We start from the raw sequence: 26,132 nt of genomic DNA, 5'->3' as shown, positions 1-26,132 counted from the left end.
AAGAAAGGAAGGAAGGAAGGAAGGAAGGAAGGAAGGAAGGAAGGAAGGAAGGAAGGAAGGAAGGAAGGAAGGAAGGAAGGAAGGAAGGAAGAAAAAAATAGCTAAAACTTTTTTTTCAAACAAGATCCATTTCTTAGGTATCAAGTGATAACATTTGAACAATCCAATAAAATTGCTTGTCAGTTCTGGGAGGGGGGAGGGAAGAAGGGAGGAAAAGAAAATGAATCATTTAAACATGGAAAAATATCTTAATTTAAAAAAAAAGATCCATTTCTATTCCTAAGAAATTGCTTCAGTATCTGAGATTCCTCTTATTTTCTCATCAAGTCCTGGATCTCTCCCCTACACTAGCAGAAGTTCTTATTTTCAGGTTAAAAGGCATTGACCTAAAGCTGGCTATTGTCAAAATGTTCCTTTTAAAGAGCCCAGTCCTAAGCATTCAGTTGTGAAAACAAGTCTACCAGTGCATAACCATATGCTTGTACTTTTCATTAGTGAACTATTACATGTGTATGTACAATTTATTTGACACTTAATCATACACTGACTTTTGACCTCTCCTGCATTGTCTTAGCTAGTGCACTACTTCATCAAACAGCCCAAACTTCTTTCATCAACTCCATGTCCCTCTTTCTCTGTACATTCTCTCGGGAATAGCATCCACTCTTAATGCTTCATCTATCACATCTACACAGATGGAAAGTAATACCAACATCTCTGTCCCTCACACAATCAGGAGCAAGGTTCACTCCTGACATAATCCTCTTGGATATTCCAAACACCTGTGGGACCAAAGGCTGCCAACACTCAAAATGGACTAGAAAATAAATCAGAGGACAGACTTTGTCTGAGAGAGATCTCTGTAGTGTCTTCAGCTTCTTCAAGCCTCTTTGAGCTCTTGGATGCTGGGCCCTGACAACAGAGTTTTAACTCTAATAATAGGAATTTTTCAATGGAGTTCTTATTACCATGAATGGGATACATTTTTTTCCCACTAAAACCATCATGTCTGCATCTCACCTTAGAATTCTACAAAAGTTCCAGCAAGTGAAGCAACCACCCCAAAATAGGGTCATATCACTGGATCCTTGGGTTTCACTCTTGATTCCCCCAGCACTATAAGGGTAAAGATTTGACTTTCCACAGGATGAATCTTGCCTTCTAGCATAAGAACATTAGTATGTTCCAAATGTTTCAAATCACTATTAATTAGAGAAATGCAAATTAAAACAATTCTAAGGTACCACCTCACAACTATCAGCCTTGGTAATAAGGCAAAAAAGGAAAAAGATACATGTTGAAAGGAATGTTGAAAAATTGGGATACTAACATACTGCTGGTGGAACTGTGAACTGATACAACCATTGTGGGGAGCAATTTGGATTTATTCCCAAAGGGTCTAAAGGGTCATTATTTTGTGAATACCCTTTGACCCAACTACACCACTCCTAGGTCTGTATCCCAAAGTAATCAAAGATAGAAGAAAAGTTCCTATTGTACAAACATTATTTACAGCAGTTCTCTTTGTGGTGTCAAAGAACTGGAAACTGAAGGAATGCCCATCAACTGAAGAATGGCTGAACAGGTTGTGATATATAATTATAATGAAACACTACTGTGCCATAAGAATGGCCAACAAGATGATCACATAAATATGGAGAAAAACTTATATGAAGTGATGATAAATGAAGTGAAAAGAATCAGGAGAACATTGTATACTGTAACAGGAATAATGTATGATGTTCAACCTAGAATGACTAAACTATTATCAGAGATCCAGGATAACTTCAAGGGACTCATGATGGAAAAGACTGTCTACAGCCACAAAAGGAACTGATGAAATCTGAATACAGTTTGAAGCAAACCATTCTTTATTTTCTTCATGAATTTTTCTCTAGCCTAAGCAATATATATCTTCCTTTACCACATGATGAACATGAATATTTATATTTTATGATAGCACATATACAACCTATATCATCTAGGGGAGGGTTGAAAGGAAAAAAGGAAAGACAAAACATGTATTGCAAAATATTGGAAAGCAACTACTAAAATTATACCCATAATCTGGAAAAAATAATTTTTATAAAGGTAATTGAAGGCCCACATTTTCAATACTAATAGATAAACAATGTTATCATATAGCATTGAGACATAAAATTCAACTGCCCCCAAAGAATTAAAAATGAATTTCACCAAGAGGTTTTTGAAATGTATAGTGACTCGGAACAGGCTCAACATATAACCCAAGATAAATTAAAAAGAACAAGAGAAAAAGACTTCAAAAACAAATTTTACGACAGAAATAACTTGTCATATGGAAAGAATGATGAATAATAGCCAGAGTAAAGGAGGTCTTCCACAGACCAAATGAGCTCTAAGTGGGAAGACATGAACCTACTAGAGTTGGTATCATTTGGCATGACCTTAGAAAACTTGGGTTATAAGATCTTAAGATCATAAAACAGGAAGGAAAATTAGATTATATATTTTAGCTACCTAATTTTAGAAAAGAAGAAATAAAGCATGTCCAGAGAAGTTAAAAAAATTGTTCAGGATTTCATAATCAGGAAATTCCACAGGCAAAATTTGAACCCAGGATATCCTGACTCAATTCCAGTACTCCAACTACTAGGAAATATAGCCACACAATAATTTAGCTTTAACATATTCATAAATCTCCAAAACACTTGTAGTCAACATATGGTTCCAATGCCATCCTTTCCTAACTATCATAATAGACCTGCAATCCTGTCTACCTGGAATTTAGTATCATGCCTAATTTCTTTCAAAACATCAAGAGAAAATGAATTTTTTCTCCTTTTAATTACATATTACATTGATTGAAAATATATGAAGTATTTAAATTATTGGCTTGTGTTTATTTTTAAAGAACTGAGAGTATAGTAATTTAATAAAGTAATGAACTATTTTATTTACTTAATGTTCAAAGTCATAGAGGATATGAATTTTCTGTCTTAAAGAACATGCTTCAATTTTTAATAAATTAAGGTACTTACTGACTAAAGTAAAATGATATTCAAAAATAATTTGAAAGGTATATTAGTTTTCCTGTTTATGTTATATAACATTGCTACAATGATTTTATGCTCAAATTACATTTTATGAGGACATGCACATCCCACAAACATATGTATGCATATATACATATTTATATACATACAGTCAATCCTTCACATACTTACATTTAATCAAGTGATTTTATTAGTAACCTCATTTTCACTTTCTTGCTGGCAACCATGCACATTCATAGAGAAAACAACAAAAGGCAACAGGCATGCAATTTGCGGTCATCCAACTAGGGAATTCACTGGTCTTGTTCTTCTTATCATTGTAAAGAGCTCTCAAAGCATTTGTTGTATATTTTCATTCTTTGCCTTTAAAATTCAAGTTTTTGTGTTGCAATTATGCCTCAAAAGCATAGTGTAAGTCCTTTGGGCTCTAAACACAAGCATGCAAAGTCAGTGATGCAGCTTAGTGAGAAAATAAAGGTGTTAGATAAACTTTGTGCCAGAAGTTCTGCAGCTGCTGTCAGCCTTAGTTTGGAGTTCAGTGTTAACAAATCAATCAGTCGTTATTACAATACAGCACCCTCACATTGCCATCTGACAAAATGGAAAATATGATTCAAGTCAAAAATATTTTAGTTTTCAGAATTTTATTTGTGGTACAGTATCTGTGATACTATATATTTCATGCGTTATGAAAAATTAATATTGTCTGAAATCAGCATTGTTTTTTCATTGAGATATTAGAACAAAAGGTCACAAAATTCTAGGGAATTGTTAGTGAGAAAAAATGTTTTGCATGTTATCAGTTTTATTTTGTGCCGTGCATTTCATGGGTTATTTCATGGTTACTACATTAGGGAAAGTATATGTAATCAGATTTATTATTTTGTTACAAAGAATTGTATGCAGAAAAGTGTACTTTCAGCAATCTCTATCTCATAGTTTTTGGTGGTCACAGGGATTTAACCCTCCATTTTCCATAGGTTCCTTGTATAAACATTCATGTTCTTGCCTTTATGCCATCTTCTAGGAAAGTTACTCCAACTCAAGTTGAAGATCTAGTGTGTGTGTGTGTGTGTGTGTGTGTTAAGGCAGGTAGAAGGCTCAATGGATAAATGCTGAGCCCATAGTCAGAAAAACCCAAGTTCAAATCTGACCTCAACATTTACTACCTTTGTGACTCTGGGCTAATCACTTAAACTCTCTTGGCCTTAATACTCTGCAAAAAGTTCACAACATGACAAACACTGAAATATGGATTATGTATAAAGAAACGTAAGTGGAGATGGATAGGACATACGCTACAAAAACCGGAAGACAACGTAGCCAGACAAGCATTGAGCTGGAACCCTTCAGGGAGGAGGAAAGTTGGAAGACCAAAACAGACCTGGCGAAGATCTGCTGAAAATGAAACAAAAACGGTCGGAATGACATGGGCCCAGCTGGGGGAAGTTGCCCAGAACAGAGTCCGTTGGCGTGAGATGGTTGCGGCCCTATGCTCCTAAGGAGTCAACAGGAATAATAATAATAAATAATAGTATGTTTACAACCTACGTCAAATTACCTGCCTTCTTGAGGAGGTGAGAGGCGTGAGAGGGAAAGAGAGAGAGAACATGAATTGAAAAATATCCAAAAACAAATACGAAAAATTGTATTCCCATGTAATCTGGAAAAATGAAAATGTATTATGATAAAAAAATACACTGGAGGACAAAATGAACAACTAGTCTAGTGTCTTTGCAATGAAAAGTCCATGGTCAGTAAGATCCACAGAGTCATGAAAAGTCAGACATGACTAAAGAAATGAACATAGAAGATATATCCAGAAGCACTCTGGTTAAATCTTCTTGACTTCTCCTTGGGTCTCACTGAAAAATTATTATTAATCTATAGATAATATCAGGGCCATGATGTAAATATTAACTTGACTCTAGGTACTACTCCAAATTATATAATAATGTATTAAGGATGTGCTGAAGTATATTCTTGGACTTATAGGGAAAACCAAATATAGTAAAGAAGGAAATGAAGGAGGAGTAAAACTATAAGTACCCAAAGAACAGAATTAGTTCCTTTGAGAAAAGTTCATAAAAACTTTTCACTCTAATTTCAGTTATATATAATGGTTCCTTTAGGAAGCAATTTTGTTTCAGAAATGGCATCTGGCACAGACACTGGTAGAGCAATAAGTAATTCCTGTATCGTACCAGGAGCTTCAGGGATGTGTAAAGATAGCATTATCTCTCTTTGTCTATTTTAATGAAATCAATCAGTAACCTTTAACTCATTCAATCAAGAACACAAAGCACCACTACTTAACACTGAAATAAGAGAGTTCACAGATCAAAAACTCTTGCCTCCAAAGGGACTGCCCATCCCTGGGTAGGATTCAACAAATTGAAAGATTGCAATTTTTTCTACGAAGAAGAGGGAGAGACAGTTAAAGAGTGGAAAATGAGGTATAAAAGAGATCAACAGGGGCTAGAGAGCATGGCCTTCTACCATTCCTTTCCTGCCATTTGGAGAGGTTGGTTCTGGAGATTCCTGCCTTGGAACTGGAGGAGACTTTTTCCCTGAATTCTTCCATAGGCTTGCTGGGTGAGTGGCTCAGGCTGTAGAGGAGGCTGCACTGGTGGACTTCTGGATGAAGACTTCATGTGGAGATCAACACCTGAGGAAGCCTCCTGCTGGGGTGCCAAAGCTCATTTCACTTTGCCAGAGAAGCTCTTAGGCTTGCTAAGAATATGTCTCTTTATCTACATTTCCCACATTCACTCTTTCCACCTCTTTGTAAATAAAAGCTGCTAAAAGTCATTTTGACTTAATCTATAATATTTTAAAATCAGCAACCCCAATATTACTTTATAACTCTCTGAGTCAAAAACCCCAATTTTAATCCTTATAGATGCAAACTAATAGAGTAAAAAATATGTTGCTAGATTAAGTGAAGATCTTCAAGGAGCCAAAGAAGGCGTTCCAAAGCAATAAAAGTTCTTCAACCAAAAAGATAAATTTCTGAACCAAATAAAAGCTAGAAAGGAACAGTCAGAGACAAAGTGCCAATATGGATGAATAAACCCAGATATTGCCATTTGTTAATACCATAAGTTATGTGCATTATGCTGGTCAAAGGAGATGCATTAGTTTTCTATGAATTGATGCTTATCTGTTTCAAGAATTTCAACAGTATTCTACACACTAAAATGCTGTAGAGGTCCTTGGATAGCCAAGTGATTAAGTGGACAGAGTGCTAGACTTAAAATCAGAAAGACTAGAGTTTGAATCTGCCCTCATTTATTAGCTATATGACCCTGGGCCAAATCAATTAGCCTCAATCTGTCTCGATTTCCTTATATGTAAAATTATAATAATATATTTCCCATATCTGTGAAGATAAAATGAGACAATATTTGTAAAGCATTTTAGTTAAGGTGCTATATAAATGCTAACTGTGGTTAATAAATATGGTCCTTCCTAGAAAAGTGAGTTGCTTAACTTTTGAGACAAATTAAATGTTTTCTTATTATAAAGCGAAAGCCACATGGTAATACTATATATAAGTATGAATGCCTGAATTATTTCCTGGGGGAGAAAGGATTTACCAGCAAAGAAATGATCATTTTATTGAGTGTTTATGGGTTGGGATATGTTTTTCTTTCTTTTCCAGGTTTTGTCAGAGTAAAGAAAAATATACAATATTTCTTGTACTGTTTGCCTTACATGTTTCCATGAAAACAGTTTACCACTTTTGTGAAATTCTAACATGAAACATATTCTAATATTCCTAAGCGAGAATCTGGGAAGAAGGGGAGGATAAGTCAAATTCTGGCATCCACAGGGAAAAACCTAGGTAGAAGTATGAACCAAAGAGGATGATTATTACAAAGTGCCAATGTGGAAAGTTGTTATTTTAATCCAGACTTTCAGTTCTAAGTCACAGGTCCCACTGTTAATGAAGGTTTCCTGTCCTCAAAGTACCATTTTCTGTAGTCTTGAATGATAACATTAAGGCAGATATAACTAGTTTTTGTTTTTTTGTTTTTAATCAAACTCTTCTTTCAATGAACCTCAGCTCTTCTGCAGGTTAAGATAATACATATATGTTTAGATTCATTTCAATCTATGTTGCTTATGTCAAGTTTATCAACTTCTAACTGCCAAACCTCAATGAACTCTGGATTAAACAATAAAAGTTAGCAGCTGAAACCAACTATCTTCTCAAGTATTTAATGCTTTGATTAGGATCATTGTCATCATCCAATATATTGTTTCATGACTCTAGAGATCTGAATTTACCTACTACAATGTAGTCTCCCATCTGAGAAGTTCCATTAAGTAAATTATCCTTTCAGAAGTATTTTCTACTTTCATTCATACAGAAGATTTGGTCAGTGAAACAGCAGAAAACATTTGCCACTGCAAAAACACAGTCGTCACAAAAGCAATGAACTACTGGATAAACTAAATTTTATCTTTAAAATTTGGTTTTTACTTTTTTTTGAGTTAGCATTCCATCTTCCTAATTATCTGTGCATGTGTATCCTTGACAGAAGAGATGACTTTATTATCACTTCATCTTACACTCTTCCTTAGGTGGCCTCCAGGGGATTTCAGTATACCTTGCTGAGATTTATTATTACAAGCTTGTAAGGTTGTTTTTTTGTGTGTGTGCTGGGATTTTTGTTGTTGTTGTTGTTGTTTTAAGTTTCAGCAGCTACATTGCACTGCCTGAAGCTCAGCACACTGGAGATTTTGGCAGGTCTTTTAATGATGTCATTTTAAAATAAGTAAACATTCATTGGAACAGACCACTACTGGTATACTCGATTTTTACTGCTCAGGAGAAAAAAAAATAATGGCTGTTTCTGATGTTTTGATGACCATTTTTTTAAATCTGTTTCCCACTTTTCTTTTTTCCCATTCCTATTTAAGTTTCTAGTCCTTTCTCTGACTTTCCTTATAAGGAAATGCCCCACTTATCTTAGCATGAGACTTCTAATAAATTCAACTATTTGGAATTCAAAAACCGAAACACCATAGGCAGTCCCATCCATAGAGAGGTGTGGAGTCAATCTCAAACCTTCAGACCATAGGTTATTGACTTCATATTCTGTATATAGTTAAGCTTCCTGATTTAATAGGCTTGAGTATCTGGTTTCCACAAGCAAGCTTCAGTTGTACCCTAAATTACATTGGGCAGTATATTAGAAGTAGCAACAGGACTCATTAAGGCAGACCAAGGCACTGCAATGAGATACGATAGTTTATATCAAAGAAAGGAAGAGAAGAAAAATCAACACAAAATCATAGAAATCTCTGAACATTTCTTGCAGGAGAAAACAGTTTTTAGTCAACTCAGGAACTCCTGAGGACTTTATTTTATTATAGATAGTTCATTATTGTGCTTAGTATATTCTCTTCACAAAGCAAAGATGTATAGAGTACATTCTAGAGTATTCCTATTGAACATATACTTTGAGAAATAAATACATTTACTCTGCTGCTCAAAAGCATACATATATATTGCACACATATATGTGTTGTTTGTTTTTGTATGAATGTATATATTTGAATTTATTATTCTATATACACAATTAAAACTAGTATTCATAGTCCCCCACAATCTGAAACCCAAATGATTTTTCTAGCCTTATCTGTCTCTGATTCCTTCCATGAGTCCTATATTCCAGCTACTATTAAGTTTCCAAATAAATTCCACAATAAGGTTGAGTGTTGCTTTATTAATTTTCCTATTGTTACCCTCTCTTAATTCCCCCTTCTTTTCTCTCTCCCTCCTTCCCTCTTTTCAGCTCACTCTCTCTGTCTCTCTGTCTCCCTCTCTCCTTCCGTCTCCCTCTCCCTCCTCCTCCTTCTCTCTATCTTACTCTCCCTCCCTCCCTCTTCCTTCCTTCCCTCTCTCTCCTCTCTCCCTCCCTTACTCTCTCTCTCTCTCTCTCTCTCTCTCTCTCTCTCTCTCTCTCTCTCTCTGTCTGTCTCTCTCTCCCTCCTCCCCTGCCCACACTGGTTCCTTCCTTGTTAGATGCAAAAGTACTCAGTTCTCTTTTTTCTAAACAACCTTTCTCTTGATTCTGGCATTCCCTCAACCTAAGTCTTTCTGGTCTTTATAGCCAAACTTTTTTTTAAGAGTAATATGCAGTAAAAGTTTCCACTTCCTCATTCCTCATTCCTCTATCCCTTACCCATGTGTCTTTTCTCCTCAGCACACTATAGAAATTATTTTCTCAAAATTTACTTATGTCATATATGTATGAATGTCTGATGTATATATATATATTCTTTCTTCTTTCTAATATCCAATATCAAGCTGAATACTCAAAAACTGAAAATATGTATTTTTGAATTATTAAATTATTAAATAATTATTTTTAACTTTTACATTTATATATTTACATTTAAAGCATTCATTTAAAAATTTTCATTTATATATATACCTAATTTTCAATGAAAGAAAGGAAAAGAGAGGAAAGGAAGGAAGGAAGAGAAAGAGAGAGAGAGAGAAAGAGAGAAAGAGAGAGAAAGCAGAGAGAGAGAGAGAGTTAAGGGATGGATGAGGAAGAACATAAGGCCTGTCTAACAAAATATAATCAAATATTAATCACGTCCAAAAATAAAATGCTTATACTCCATATCAGTTCATTATACTTCTGTCTTGAGCTGGATAGCATTATCTTCATCATTTTTCTGGATTCACTATTGATCATTTAGTTGATTAGAGTTCAAAAGTTTTTCAAGACTATTTATTTTTATACTATAGCATAAATTGTTCTTCTGAATCAGCTTCCTTCAGTTTTTAACCAGATTCCCTTTGCTACCTTTGCAACACTTCATTCTGTTGTTTTCCTGTAATGTATTGTATTTTTTTTTCTCTTTGTAATCTTCACACACTCTAAAGGCTTCAGTTATGAGACAAGTAAAGACACCCTTCAAAGCTATCAAGACAGAAGTGATAACTTATTTCAATTTATTCCTGACTCCTGGAACTGTATGACTAACTGACCCATTAGAACTTCAAATTTAATTTGAATTCATCATTTTATCCTCTCTACCATCTCAGAGCTGAAGTTCTTGTTTCCTCATCAAACTTTGTTGGAGCATTTCCTCTTGGTCTCTTATTTGTCTTTATCAAACTCTATTTTATATCAGATTAATTTGTAAACATGCCATTAGATTGTAAGCTTCTTGTGGTCAAGGACTATGTCTTTTATTTCACAGGGGAAAAATCTCCTACGTCTAGAACAGAGCCTTCAGCATAGTAGGATTAGTAGGAACTTACCTATTTGTTAAGTAGTATTGAAACTGAATTAAAGTAGTAAATTTCATTTATATACTTTAAAAATCATTCATGTAAAATGTCATATGGAGAAGTTAAATCAGTAAAATGTCATGGTGTTTTATTCTGCTCTGCTTAATTTCCCTTTCTTTAATGCAATTCCAGAAATGGTTTCTTACTACAAATACATGTCTTCAAAATTTGCATTTTAGCAATCCTAGTATATGGTTAATAAATAGAGATGTAGCAAATTCACATTTCATTATTCATTATCTTCCCAACTAGAGTGGTTTATATTACCACTGAAAACCTTGAAACTTCAAAGCAAAAGTTTAATTAGCATACAAAGTACTTATGACTAGTAATCAAACCTTTCCCATAAAGAGTTATTAGATATTGTTATCTAATCATAAGCCTTCTTGTAAAGTTATAAAATTTTTTATCTTTGTTTTTTTAGTTTCTAAATTCAGAAATTATGATATATTTATAGATGTCAGCCAATTTTAGGTAACACTTCTGAGTGAAGGAGATCAAGGGGAAATGGATTCAGACAATAATGACTATAGGAGGGATGGAAGGAAGGAAAGTAGGAAGGAAAAAAGTAAGGAAAGGAAGGAAGGAAGGAAGGAAGGAAGGAAGGAAGGAAGGAAGGAAGGAAGGAAGGAAAGAAAGAAGGAAGGAAAGGAAGGAAGGAAATAAAAATCACCTGATTGGCAACTCTTCTCTGAAGCTCCTATCTGATGTTAGCTAGCATGACCCTAAAATGGTGTAATGTAAGGTGGCTAACAGAAACCTTTGCTTCTGTAATTTCTAACAGTCACAAAAAGTCAGTTAAAGATTTGAGAATCTTCAGAAAGTCAGTTAGAACTTGAAGCTATAAATGCAGGTGAAGTTCCAACTGATGAGTTTTTTTTGCCTTCTGGCTTTCACTGTGGCTGGAGGCTTTTGCTTTGGCTTAGCCTGTTGGCTTAGGCCTTTCAGCTTGGCTTTGACCTAATCGCTTTGGCCTTGGCCTGTGCTTATCTTGTCTTGGGGAAATTTAGACCTATCTCATTTCTCTGTACCTCTCCCTGATCTCTCCATCTCCATCCCTCCCCTTCCCCTGAATTTCCTTTGGGCTCTGGGTGGAAGGGAGGGCTGGGTGATTGGACATTGTGGGTTTAGTTTCTATAGACAAGTAGAGTATCCTCAAATAAGTTACCCCTAGTTTTAGTGATTTGATAAAGACTTTACTTAAAAGGCAGTCAAATCTTCCTGACTGGGAGAGCAGGTTCTCTCAGTCTAAACATCTCCTGTGACCCTTCTTTCACCATCACCCCTCTCCCTAGCAGCAATTAGAAAACCCTAAACCCCTCTCTCCTTCTGACCAACCCTGGTATTAATAAATCCCCTTGTTACCTATTCAAACCCTCTGGTGAATCATTGTGTCAAAAATTAAGACAAGGGCTGAAAGCGAAGGAATCATTTTCTTTTATTTTCTTGAGGGAACTGTGGGCATCCAGCTTGGCAGGAAGTGGTTACCTGAGACTTCCTCCTACTAACAGTTTCTCTGGCAGGGAGGAGCCCCTTCGACTCCTCCCTCAAGGAACTTTGGAAACTGACTAGAGAAGCACTCCAGCCTGAGTTAAAACATTTCTGACTGGCCCAACTCCTTTGTACCTATAAAGATACCTTTCTTTTCCTGGAAGGGTTCAGCCTATCTTCCCCTCTAGCCTCCTGTGACTAGCCTGTTTTAAGCTGCCTCTCCTGAATACCCCACCTATTCCCTCACCATCCAATATACCACCTTATTCATTCCTTCCCTACATTCAGCCATCCCCTTCATTCCTCCTCCTAATACCTACTTCACCTTTTATCCTCTCCCTTTAACTAAGGGTTCAAAGATTACTAACTTTTTTATAGCAATGGTAACTCTACTATTCATTCCCAGAGCCTTACTCATGGACTTTCTAAATTGGTAGGGTTTGATTCTATGCTGTTCAAATAGTATATGAGAATTCAGGATCATGTAAGATCCATAAGGTCAAGAAACATGGCTAAAATTCTAAGCTTTATATCTCTGTAATTCCAAAGACAGCATTTTGCTTTAAGGAGCTGGGCACTCAACAAAGATTTGAGTGGAATTGAACTGTATTATGGAAGAAGCCAGCATGTTCAAATGATCTGAATAGCATACACACACATACACAGAGTACATTAAGTCTTAAGTTAGAAGTGATTAGAAGTTGTTGAGAGTACAAGTTTAAAAAAGATTTTGTATATTCTTGTGTGATTTTATTACTTCAGGGACCATTTTTTCCTAAACACATTTCTTATAAAATAATGGAAGTCAATGGGAAAATAGTATTCACATGACAGAAGTTTACTTTGCAGAATTATTCTATAAAGTGACAGATACCAGTAAGATGAGACTGGTATCTAAAATTTGGATTAGAGAATTAGACTCAGAAATTTATAACTTTAGTGCCTGCTGTCATTTCTTAGTATATCACTTACAGTAATAGAAAAAGAAAACACTGGCTTTTATTCCTAATTTTAAAAGTAGCCTTTCTTCCTCCCTCCTCTTCCCCCTCCAAAAATGAAGATTTTCCATATGTACTAAAGTAAAGGGATAGATTATTAATTAAATTGTGAATTTAGGCTAATTCTGAAAACTATAGTCAGGATAATTTAGGAGGGAATTAAATTAAACAAACTTGGGCACCTAAAAAGTTGTATAACATGGGTATGGGTTTAAAAAATCAACTTTATAAACCTAAGATAGGGAGTTATGACTAGAAAATAGTTCCTTTAAAAATAAAAAAATCTCAGCATTTTAGTGGACAAGTTCAACATGAGTCAATAGTGAGATACAGCTGTCAAGGAAACTCATATTTTGGGAGTCCTCATTTTCAGCAATAATAAAGGGATAGTCCCACTCTACTCTTTTCTTCTTAGAACATATAGTATAACCAATCATTAGCAGCACATTTTAAGAAACACATAGATATGCTGGAGAGTGCCCAAAGAAAAGCAATCAACATAAAGAAATGAGTCCATATGAGGACTAGTTGAAGGCATTTTGGGACTTTACATAGAAGTTGTGATTTAGAGGTGACAGCAGGCTTCAAGTATTTAAAAGGCTATTACTACATGAAAAAGAGATTAGGCTTGTTATTCTTGTTCACAGAAGACAGAATTAGGAACTGATGGATTGAAGTCACAAAAAAATAAATTTTGTCTTCATGCAAGGAACATTCTGATGATTAGGATTATCCAGATAGGTTTCCCTTGCTTTAAGGTCCTTTAGCAAAGACAGATAATGATTTAAAATATGTTGTAAATGGTATTAATTTTTATAGATAAGTTCATAATTTTAAATATTAGCATTTATCTAGTCCAATACCATCATTTTATGGATGATAAGACTAAGGCTCAAAAAGATTCGATATAAAATTGGTCTAAATTATTTCTGATGCTCCTTCTATGGCAAATGAAAGATGAAATGTCCGAGGAAACAAAGGTTAGAGCTTTTGAGTATTTTGATTTTTTAACAATGTTTGCCAATTGCTTAACAAATTGAGACTAGAACTCTTCCTCAGCTTATGGCTGGGCTCTGAATACAAGAGGAAATAGACTTTTATATGTTAAAAACAATCAAATGCCAATTAATTAAAAGGAAACAATGTAACATTAGGTAATTTTATTTCTAATTGGATGAAGGATTAGGGATTTTCCAAGTTGGGAAGGGGAGAGAAAAAGAGGAAGTTCCTGAATTCATAAAAAGAGATGTCCTATTCTTGCCAAGTGTCTGTAAACAAAGGAACATGGAAAATAATAACTGATTGATCAATATGGGGCCAGTTTTCATATAAGACATATGAATTGCTTAAGATGTATACTTGAGAAAAAAAACTCCTTGCATCAATCTTTGGGTCTAACTGGGTGTCTGCTCCCCATAACCTAGGTCCTTAGTAAGGATCTATAAAAAGAAAGTACAGGTGGTCCAGCTTCCCAGTCACACAGAGCATGGCTTAAACAATACAATAAGGTTTTCTCCCAGTTCCTATAATTGAAGGAAATTTTCTCACAAGACAGAAGTTGTACCAGACACAGAATTGAATGAAAAAGGAACTGAGCTAGTTACAGAATTGAGTCATAAGATAGAGTCAATATGATTCACTCAATTCTCACAATTTCCATTATCACTTGTTGTTCCAATCCTCCTAATTCTCTTACTTCCAAATATGAAACTCTATAAATCTGTGAATTCTCTCTCTCCCTTTATTGATTTAAACTCCTCAGTTGCATCCCATCCTGTGAAATTTTCCTCCATGTTTTTCATACATTCTTATCATAGGATCCTCTCAAGTTTCAGAAACCTCTGATTCTTTTTCATAATATATGTTATTAATGTAGTATTTGAACAACTTATTTATATATTGTTTCATCCTTGAGATATTATTGGACAATTTTTACAAGTTTTTTATAACACTGTCAACACTCCAGGTCATCATTGCAAATATGATACAGCCAATTATTTCTTTGTTGGTTTTAGTGTCAAGGACAACTTTGATTCTTCCAGAAATGTGATATTGCCTGATTTGTTTCTACTAGGCATTTAGGTAATATAGAAGATAAAGTGCTAGACTTATAGTCAGAAGAACTTGACTTAATGCTAGCTTTAGGCATTTACTGTCTAAGTGTCACCTTAAGCAAGTTACTTAACTGCTATTTGCATCAGTTTCCTCATCTGTAAAATTAGAATAAGAAAATTGCCTAACAACTACAAAACATTTTTCACACAAATAATCAGATTTAAATAAGTGGAAAAATATTTGCTCATGAGTAGGCTCAGCTAATATAGCAAAAATGACAGTTCTTCCTAAATTAATTTATTTATTCAGTGCCATACAAATCAAAATAACCTAAAATTATTTAATTGAGCTAGAAAAAATAAGAAGAAAATTCATCTGGAAAAAGAGAAGAATTAGAATATCAAGGGAACTAATAAAAAATATGAAGGATGGTGACTTAGTATTACTGATTTCAGACTATATTATAAAATGGCAAACATCAAAACAATCTGATATTTTCTAAGAAATAGAGTGGGGAAACCAATGGAATAGATTAGACACTCAATGCACAGTGGCAAATGACCATAGTAACCCAGTGTTTAACAAACCCAAAGTTTCTTTCTTCCTGAAGAACTCACTATTTGACAAAAACTGCTAGGAAAACTAGAAAGCAGTATGAAGAAATTAGGGATAGATTACCATTTCATGCCATATACTGTCAGGTTATGAACAGGCAATTATCAGATGAAGAAACCAGAACTATGTTTAGTCATATGAAAAAATACTGCAATCACTATTAATTAAAAAAATCAAATCAAATAACCCTGAAGTACACCTTATACCTATCAGACTGACTAATGTGACAAAAAATGAAAATGATAAATGTTGATGAGGATGTGGAAAAATTGGGACACTAATACCCTGTTGGTGGAGCTATGAACAGATATGAGCATTCAGGAGAGCAATCTGGAACCATGCCCAAAGGGTCATCAAATTGCATACCCATTGACCCAGCGATGTCACTACTAGATCTGTATCCAACAGAGATTAAAGATAGGGGAAAGGAACCTATCTGTAAAAAAATATTAATAGCAGCTCTTTTTATGGTGGCAAAGAATTGAAAACTGAAGGGACATCTATCAGTTGGGGAATGACTGAACAAATTGTGGTATATAGTAGTAATAGAATATAATTATGTCCCCAGAAATGGCAAGCAAGATGGTCATAAAAACCCTAGAAAAACTTATATGAAGTGATACAAAGTGAAGTGACTTATATGAAGTGCAAAACCAGGATAACATTGTATACAGTAACAACAATAGTAAATGATAATCAACTGTGAATGATTTAATTATTACACACAAGGAAAAGATCCAGGACAATTCCAAGAGTTTCTTACCAAAAAAAAAAAAAAGGAAAGGAAGAAAGAAAGAAAGAAAGAAAGAAAGAAAGAAAGAAAGAAAGAAAGAAAGAAAGAAAGAAAGAAAGAAAGATTTCCACTACCATAGAAGGAATAGATGGAGTCAATGCAAACTGAATATACCATGTAATTTATCACTTGTTTGTATGGGTATATGATTTGAAGTTTGTTTTTAAAAGATTATTACAAAAATGAACAATATGGAAATAGGATTTGAATGATATTATATATATACATACACATAATATATATATACATATATATATATATATATCCCAGAGAAATTGCTTGTCAACTCTGGGATGGAGAAGAAGGGGGGAGGGTAGGGAGGAGAGAGACAACAAGAATCATGTAACCATGGAAAAAAATGAAAAAAATTAAAATTAAAAATATCTATTAGCAAAAAAATTGTATATACCATTCTTTACTTTATTTCCTGCATAAATTCTTCTCTAGTGTAGGCAATATGTCTTCTTTCACAGCATGATGAAAACATGGAAATATTTTACAATATATGTAAAATTTATATCATATTACCTTCCTGTGGAGGTTAAAGGGATAGGAGGGAGAGATTGAACATGGATTACAAAATATCAGAAAATGAATATCAAGAAACTGTATCGACATGTAATATGGAAAGAAATACATTTTATTTAAAAAAAGAATAGTCTCTAACTCCAAGAATTATTATAAGAATAAAATTCAATAGCATTTGCAAATCATTTTACAAATCGTAAAGTATCATATAAATGCTAGCTATTATTAATGATTAATATCATCATTTTTTTTTCTTTTTTACACTTGGTCTTAGCCAAAACACCAGGAAGTGATTATTTTTTTTTCTCATTTAGGGGTGAAGGGAGATAGGAATTGAAGGGGAAGCTTCAGATCTAAGATTTCATTAGTATAGAAAGTTTGATGTGAGTAAGTTCCTTTTATCCATACTACCTCTCTAAGATGTACTCTTCCTTATCTCTTTGTAATAATGTAGAAAATATTCATTCTTCTACTTTGTTTTTTCTAGTATTATCTAGCTTTTCTGTGATTTTTAGTGTTTTTCTAGACTTTCCAGATCACTTTTAAAGTATTTGTAGATTTCCTGAAGAGATTTTGTTATGTATAAGGGTTCCTTTTATCACTGAAAATCAACAAGCCTTCCACAACTTATATGTTCAACTTTATGTATCAGAGTTGGAACTTTAATCTAGGTCCTCCTATTAATGAGGCCAACTCTGGATTCACTACAAAATGCTTACTCACACACATATATGCCCACATACACACAAAAAAACACTCTTTTACTTCATACACTGAAAAACACTAGTGTTATAGAAAGTCTGTTATAGAAGAAAGGATAAGGTCACTAAAAGCACTTTATAATATTCATACATTAATAGAACATTATCATTTAAAAATTTAGAAATTAAGTAGACATTCTGGTTGATCATTTTTTAATATTTTCTCACATGCTTTCATGATTAAAAAAGTCCATTATATTTTTCATTTATTTTGACTTTTGACAATATAAACACTCTGAAATACCTAATCCATATATAATCAGTAATATTTTGCCTTTTTTGTTTTGTTTTTAAGACTGGGCCTCTCTATTTCACCCAAGCTGGAAGTGCAATGTCCACACAAGTTTCATTTTTACTACTGATTAACACAATAGCTTAGACCTGCTCCATTTTCCAATTAAGAAGATTTGTTCTTCCATCATTATCCTTGTGGCTCCCCATTCAAATCTATCACCATATTGGTACCAGTCTTACTATGGCTACATTATCAAATTTAGCTCTAAAGCTCAAGTAATCCACCAATTGGCCTCTCTAGACTCCCTAGTAATGGCTATTACAGACCTGCATCAACATGCCCAGTTATATCTAAGTCATAGCAAATTAGATTCTTTTGTAATTTTGTTAGGGTTTTGCCATGCTTCAAGCATTGTTTTTCTTTTTAAAAAATATCCATGATATACAGGCACTTAATGTCTTGATCCTGAATCATATTTTCCAATGTGGTTTTCACTATTCTTTGCTGTGTCCAGGTTTACATTGAAGTTACTGAGTTTCAAAAATACATATTTACTTGATTTGGGACATCTAGTCAAATTATTCATGGAATTTCATTACCTCTTTATCGTCTGCAACAAGTATTTGTGCATAAACTATGATTATATCCATGGTGATCTATTTGTTTATACTCATCCCAAACACTGCAAAGTGAGATAACCAAGTGCTCTCTGCATTAATGCTTCTTGTTCTCTTTGGGCACACAGCAAAACCAATTTTTGAATTCAATTTTGTTATTCGTTTCTCACAGAAAAATCTTTGAGCTTTCCTTCCACTTAAGTAACTTCTTTATGTCATCTGGCTTCATTTATAATAAGTATGTCAATTTGATTATTGTCCATTCTACCCCATGGTAGTATGTCAAATAATTGATCATTGGACAAAGATACTAAAAGGAATGCTAAACATTAATTAATGCTTATAGATGGCCTAAAACTGAGTTATTCTATCCACTCTCTTGCTATTTCTTTCATTCTGCCATCATCATTGGAGAAGTACAAGGAAGATGCATGACTGCTCTTGTATTTTTGTCCATATTAAGGAGTTGTAAATGAGGGGAAAAAAATAATTTCCTGATGGCCAGCCCTCTTGTGATGAGCCTTTCGACACTTAACTAGGCAAGTCCTTGGCCAATACTTTTATTCTGTCACTATGTATTTTGTTTAAATGTTTTTAGATCATATGATATGATCCCATAGACCATACCATGCCTGAGATTTTCTTTGCAAAAATACTCAAGTGTTTTGTCATTAACATCTCCAACATATTAAGGCAAACATAGGTTAAGGTACTTTTTCAGGGTCCCACAGCTAGTAAGTGTTTGTTCAAGTCAACTAATTTGATTTGAACTCAGGTCTTTCTGATTCTAGGAGCATCATTCTATCCACTAAACCCCTTAGCTGTCTCATGCCAAGTCCTACTAGAAATACATAGCTACATAAGTCTTTCCAGATTTTTTCTTTAATAGGTATAAACTTCAAGATCTCAGGGTCAGTCCTATACTCTTTGAGAACACTGGAGTAAAACTTTGATGGAGATAGTGAAAGCTTTGGGAATAGAGGTTGTGGCAGGAATGTCTTCACAGATAGAGAAAAGTATCCCAATTCAATTGTCATATGAAGACTGGTTGAATAAACTAGTCATGTTTAAAATAGAAAAGAGAGGACTCAGGGAGAACATGATAGATATCTTCAAAAATCTGAATTATTATCATGTGTTAGAATGGATTTAAACTTGTTCTATTCAATTCAAATGGGCAGAGCCAGGCACAATGAGTAGAAAACATGAACACACCAATTTAAGACTGATGTTTAGGGAAATTTCCTAACAACTATAGATTCCAAGAGTGTAATTGACTTCCTTGACAGGTAATGGGTTATCTATTCAAAGATCTTCAAGCTGAGGATGGATGACTACTTGTTGGATATGATACCATTCGATTTCCTTTCATGTACAAGTATTTTTAGTTGACTGCTGAGGTCTTTTTCAATTTTAAAACTGTGATTTTGTGAATTCTAACACTCATTTGACTGTGTGGCTATTATCAGTGGACTTTTGCTTATAGCCACAAGCAGTAATTGAAGTTTATGGACACCAGACCTGGAAAGGCTGTATAAATGTTAGGTCTTCAGAAAGATAGAGGATCTCAAATAACAATAGTCTTTCCTCTCTCTGCAATGAACATCATAAGTAGATTTCCTTTATCCATGTAGAAATAACTATGATGTAGTTGAAGCTGATGACAACAGAGACAACAAATTGAATACTCTATTGGATATTTTTTTTGTTTCTATTGTTTTGAATGACATAGTGGCAATTAGATTTTGAGTTTTCTTCTAGAGGAATTGCTAACATGTCCTGTCCAGAAATCTGATAGCCAGATATGGGACCCAGAAATTTAGGGATCCTCCAGTTGTGTTCAGGTCTTTGCCTGACAACTCCATTCATGTCATAAGTTGAATGGAAGTATCCAGGAGTTATTTTGTGGTGGTGTAATTTATCTTTCCCCATTGAACTGATGTAGTCAAAATTAAGAAGTTAGACATAACAATAGAATTCTTGTATAAAATTTATAAGATAATAGAACTAATTGGAAATCAAAATTATAAAATCTCCTTTCCTAGCCATATCTAGAAAAACTTAAAAGTCCAGCTTGAATCAATATTTACCACATTTTGGTAGAATGAATAACAAAAGTAAATAAAAGTATGAGTCTGGAGCAAGAAATATCGTGGAAACGCATTGTTTAAAACAATCTGTTCACTAACAGTGAGGTGAAGTTTCAGTTTATCTTTTTTGATAGATTTGATTACTTTCATATAAATAATGTATGGACAAAAAAAGGAGGAAATTTCACAGTTCCTGATGTGAAAGCAAAACCTTTCTCATTCTCACTAAGCATTGTTGGCTCAGTGCATTAAGTTGAATCCTTGAGAGGAGTTCAAAGACAAAGCAAAGGGTACTTTTAAGAACAGGGACTGGATCTGAAAGCATTCCAGGAAGTATTGGTTTCTTATGAAAGGATTCTCAGCAAATATCAATGTACTAAATCTGCATCTTGGAATTCATGAAATTAATTTCTTGTGCTCAACTACATACTCAAATCTGCTTCTTTGTTTTCCCTCTCACTCATCAGACTCCTTTCTTCTTCCCCTCCACTCTTTTCTTTGATTTTGAATTTATTTACTTTCATCTCCAGCCAGGGACATTAATTGGACAAAATCTTCAGCTTGGTATTTAATACCTTTTGTAACCTAACTTCTTGCGAAGACATTGAACATTGGTCGTTATCATGAACTTTACATTCCAATCAAACCAAATTGGTCGACAGGCTGATCCTTCAATTAAGCATTACTTCATTTGACTTCATGCCTTTGCATTGGTTATCTCCCATTCTTGAAATTCCCTCTCACCTTACTTTTACCACTTAAAATTGATGACTTTAGCTCATTTGCCTCCTCCTCAAGACTCTGCTCCTCCTCAAAACACAGTCAAATTGTCATGAATAAAATAATGGATTTATATATTGTATCTTCATAGTAGAAAGTAAATTCCTGGAGGTCAAGCATTATTTCATCCTTTATTTTTAGACATTAAGGATCTAGGAGAATGCCTTTTATCATAATAGATTCTTAAGAACTACTTAGTTTATTTGGACTAGGTTAGGTGGAATTAATTGTGAATTTAAAAAAGTTGTTTCATTTCTATAGAGTCTAGACCTTCATTTTCCTCATGGTTAATATTAAAGAGTCAGTTGGACTAAATAATTTTATAGGTTCTTTCTCTAAGGTATGATAATAAATGCAATTATGTGTTCTTTCTTTCTATTTTCTTATAATTCATGCAATAAATAGAGGAGAGAGAGACATATTGGCGTGAATAATATAACACATTTAGATATATTTAGTCTAATTTGGTTCATCTGGTTCACTGAATTCTGAGCTGAGCAATTCATTGAAAAGCAGAGGGATGGATTGACAGATTCCATCTAACCTAGTGACTCTGAAAAATGAAATTTTCTGAATTAGTTTAAATAAGTGTGGAATCCTATAGTAGGGCAATACCTATGAACAGGTGACCTCTAATTACTCTCATTTCTCATTGATTTTTAAATTAAAATAAAGAAAAGCATTTATAAATTGAATTTTTAATCAGGAAGTGCATCATGAGTAAGTGGGGAGCCAAAAACAAACTAAAATTTTAATGTTATATTAACAATTGGCCTAAAGAAATCATTCATCTTTCCATACATTTATTCATTCAATACTTACATATGGAGTGTTCATGAGGATTATAAAGAATAATAATAAAATAGTCCTAACTTCAAAGAGCCACACTATTAGATTAGAAGATATATAAAAATAATTTGTATATATATATATATAGCAAAAAATGCTGAGAGCTGTGCACTGTAGTTACCTCTGTTCTTGTCTGAGACATGTTTCCCCTGATTCACATGAAATCTACTATTTCTTTGCCTAGGCTATAGTCTGTGCCTGGAATAACCCCACCCCACCCCTTTTATCTCTATTTTTTTGAATTCCTGGGTTGTTTCAAGACTCTGCTCATTATTGTATATCCTTCATTTTCAAGGGGGACCAATGCCATTACTTCCTACCTTTTATTTGAAGCTTTTTATGATCCCCCATTTTTCAGTTTCCCCCAAAAAAAACCTTTTTATACTTATTCTGAATATTGTTTGTATTCTGTCATATATGTATATGTTCTTTCCCCAAGTCTCCAAGGCTAAGTGAGTAGGATATAAATACTGTTCTACCTCAGACACTTGATAATCAAAAAACTTTGTACATTTTAGGTCTGTATGGATCTATATAGATGACTAATCAATATTATATTAATTCAATATCTCCAACTATCTCTACTTCAAGAGGAGAACACAAGCTCTTTAGGGCAAGGGCTGTTCAGTTATTGTATTTGAATCAGTAGTACAAAAGAGTATATCACTTATAAACTTGATAAAATTGAATGTAAAAGACATACAAAAGGATACTATGGAATTATGGAAGTGGAGAGATCAGTTTCCTACATGCATCTCAGCAAGGGCATCATGGGTAGAATTTAAATATGTAGAATCATATTATTCTTTTTTTAATTGTTTCATTTAGACATGTCTTAAGTGTTTGGGGGGAATACATGTAAGTTCAAAATATTTTCACTCCTCACTTAAATTATTGCAATAACCTCTTAATTGGTGTGCTTGCCCTAACTCTTCCAATTCCAATCAATTCACCACTCTCTTGTAAAGTAATTTTATTAAGAGCAGAATGTGCTTGTTATAATAATAAAATCATGGAACTTTAAAACTGGAAGAGACCTTAGAAAGTGTCAAGCCTTCTCATCTTACAGATGAGGAAACAAGTCTCATAAAATAATGTGATTTGCCTTGGGTCACACATCTGATAGAATGGAGGAACTAAAACTAGAACCCAAAATTCCTAATTACTAGTCCGATATTCCAGTACATCATGTGCTTCATTTTTTAAATAGAAAAATCTAAAGCAACATATCATATGCAATAATCAATTATTCACAACTGGGGAAATCCTGGCTGATTGACCTGTACAACCAATCCAACCAATATAAAGGTTCTACCATTCATTCAATGGCAGCTATTCAAGTTGCAGTAAGTAATGGACAGGAAATAATCAGTTCCTGTAGTAGAGTTAGCCCAGAAAACTCAAATCTATAAAAATAAATAAAACATGTATCATAATTAGTGATGCCATTTTTCCTGAAGAAATTACAGCTTATCTCTATGGAGTGCCAAAAGATCTACAACTCAAATGTCCACATTTTAGGAAAACTAGTTCCTTTCTCAAATTCCTTGGCCAATTTGAAAGACTAGCTTTGGGAAAGGAATGTTTTCCTGCCATACTTGAAGAATACAAAAAGAGTTGTGTTGTATAATTGCCTAATTTACTCCCAGACTTAGAATAATGATATATATATCAGTGGCCTAATTAAAATTACTAAGTTCATAAAACTTACATTTTTAATAGACACTTCAAACTCACATAACTATAAATCAAGCAATACATATGTATTAAAAACCAACTATATTCTAGGACCTTTTCTAAAAACCGGGGATGCAAAGAAAGACAAAAGTCAATGCCTACTTTTGGACTCACCATTTAATGAAAGATATAACATGCAAACACTCAATATACAAAGAAGATATAAACAGAATAAATTGAATATAATGAACAGAAGGCAGGCACTAGAAAGAAAGAGTATTAGGTAGGACTGATTATAGAAAATAGATGGGATTTTAGATGAGATTTTAAGGAATCCAAAGAAACCAGGTAGCAGAGTTTAGGAGGAAGGGGATTCAATGAGTGGAGGACAGACAGTGAAAATGTCCAAGGTTGATAGGTGGAATTTCTTGTGCAAGGAACAAGAATGAGGCCATTGTCATTGGATCATGTAACGTATGGGGAGAGAAGTGTAAGAAAACATGAAAGATATGATAGAAGTTAGATTATGAAGGGCTTTAAAAACCGTATAGAGGAACTTATATTTGATCCTGGAAATGATAGAAGTCACAAGAGTTTGTTGATGGAATGAGAAGGAAGGATTTACATAATCTGACCTTAGGTCCAGTAAAAAAAAAGGAATTAATTTTGCACATTAATAAAAGACACATATTCCAAAAGAGGGTTAGAGGAGACATCCCACATACTATAAGATTATAATAAAAATAAACTTTATTTGTTCAGCTTTTTGCTATCAAAATTATGACAGTTCCTCCTCAAATTTTAGGAAGATCTTTGACAATTGAGTGGAAGAAATGTGCAGAGTAACTTGAGATAAGAAGACCATCCAATAGACTATGAAAATAGTCCAGGCATGATGTAATAATGTTTTGTTTATTATTTCCAAATTCCTTTGACATAATTGTGTTTTTCTGGCATCCATTTACATTGTCATATAGTTGGAAAGAACATCAGAATATAGGCCTTCTTAAGAACCACCCCCTCAAAAAGAGTCACATTAAATTTGTCCAATTATTTCTATTTTTTTTATAAAAAATGCCAAAATAGTTATTTACATTCATGAAAAAGATATTCTCTATCTTTTCCTCAGATAAGGAAAAATTAGAACTTCTAAGGGGATTACATTACTCTCTAATGTAGAAAATCTTCTGAAGTGAAATCTTTGTGCACTGGCTAGCAGATGCTAGGAGCACAACCTATTTTTAGAATAATTTTAGACTCACTACAGAAAACAGTTGAGTGCATTTTCATAAAGTCCTCCAGTTTCCATGGCAAATGGAACTATTATTTCTGCTGAAGCTGATGGCTTTTACTTATACTTTCCAAATGCTTTTAATATTGTGCCAAAAACTCAAGTCAATCCCAAAACAAGTACACCAGTGGCCTATTGTTAAAAGCAGTTCTTAAGTAGAAATGTACAGCAGGTCAGATTGACCTACCATTCAGTCCTGTGGTGAGCACTGCATTACACAACATAGTGACACACATACATCTTCCATTCAAACAATAAGGACTTCTAATAATCACAAGTCACTTCAAAAAGGTGAAGTAGTAAAGCAAGTACTTTAAATATTCTCCATGGGGAAAAAAAAACTCATCTAAAGAATAAATATTCAAATTCTCTGGAAATGAGTTGCTCTCTAGTTCATTCTTTTATAACACAACATGTATTATACATATTAACATGTTTAAAGAATCTTTGCAATTTTGCAAGTCCCACTTTGTTCTATGATGAGTTGATGATATTTTTTCCTTTGGAGGCTTGTAGAATTTTTAATATTGAACATTAAATATAAGTTTCTGAAATGCAACTAATTAGACTAATAAAATATCTGCTTTAGATTCCTGCTGTATTTCTACACTTTAAAAACCCCTACAGACATATGCAGATTGGAACAGGCTAGAAACTAAATCTTATGGATAAATGTAGTTTTCAAATCCTTCTGGTTTCTATTTGGCATTTGCTCTGGAACTTAGCATTAAAATTTTATGTTCAATGTATAATCATTTAAATAATAATTTATTCCTGAAAATAAAGGTAAGTCAGTTTAGTAAGGGTAGTTAGGTAATTCTAGCACTGGGCCTAAAATCAAGAAGACTTATCTTTATGAGTTCAAATCTGGCCTCAGATATTAGCTGTGTGACCCAAGACACTTAAACTTGTCACCTCAGTTTCCTCTTCTGTAAAATGAGGAAGGAAGGAAGGAAGGAAGGAAGAAGAAGAAGAAAGAAGAAAGAAAGAAAGAAA

Source organism: Gracilinanus agilis, chromosome 3 (assembly GCF_016433145.1).
Source record: "Gracilinanus agilis isolate LMUSP501 chromosome 3, AgileGrace, whole genome shotgun sequence".
Lineage (NCBI taxonomy): Eukaryota > Metazoa > Chordata > Mammalia > Didelphimorphia > Didelphidae > Gracilinanus > Gracilinanus agilis.
This window is presented reverse-complemented; position numbering follows the sequence as displayed.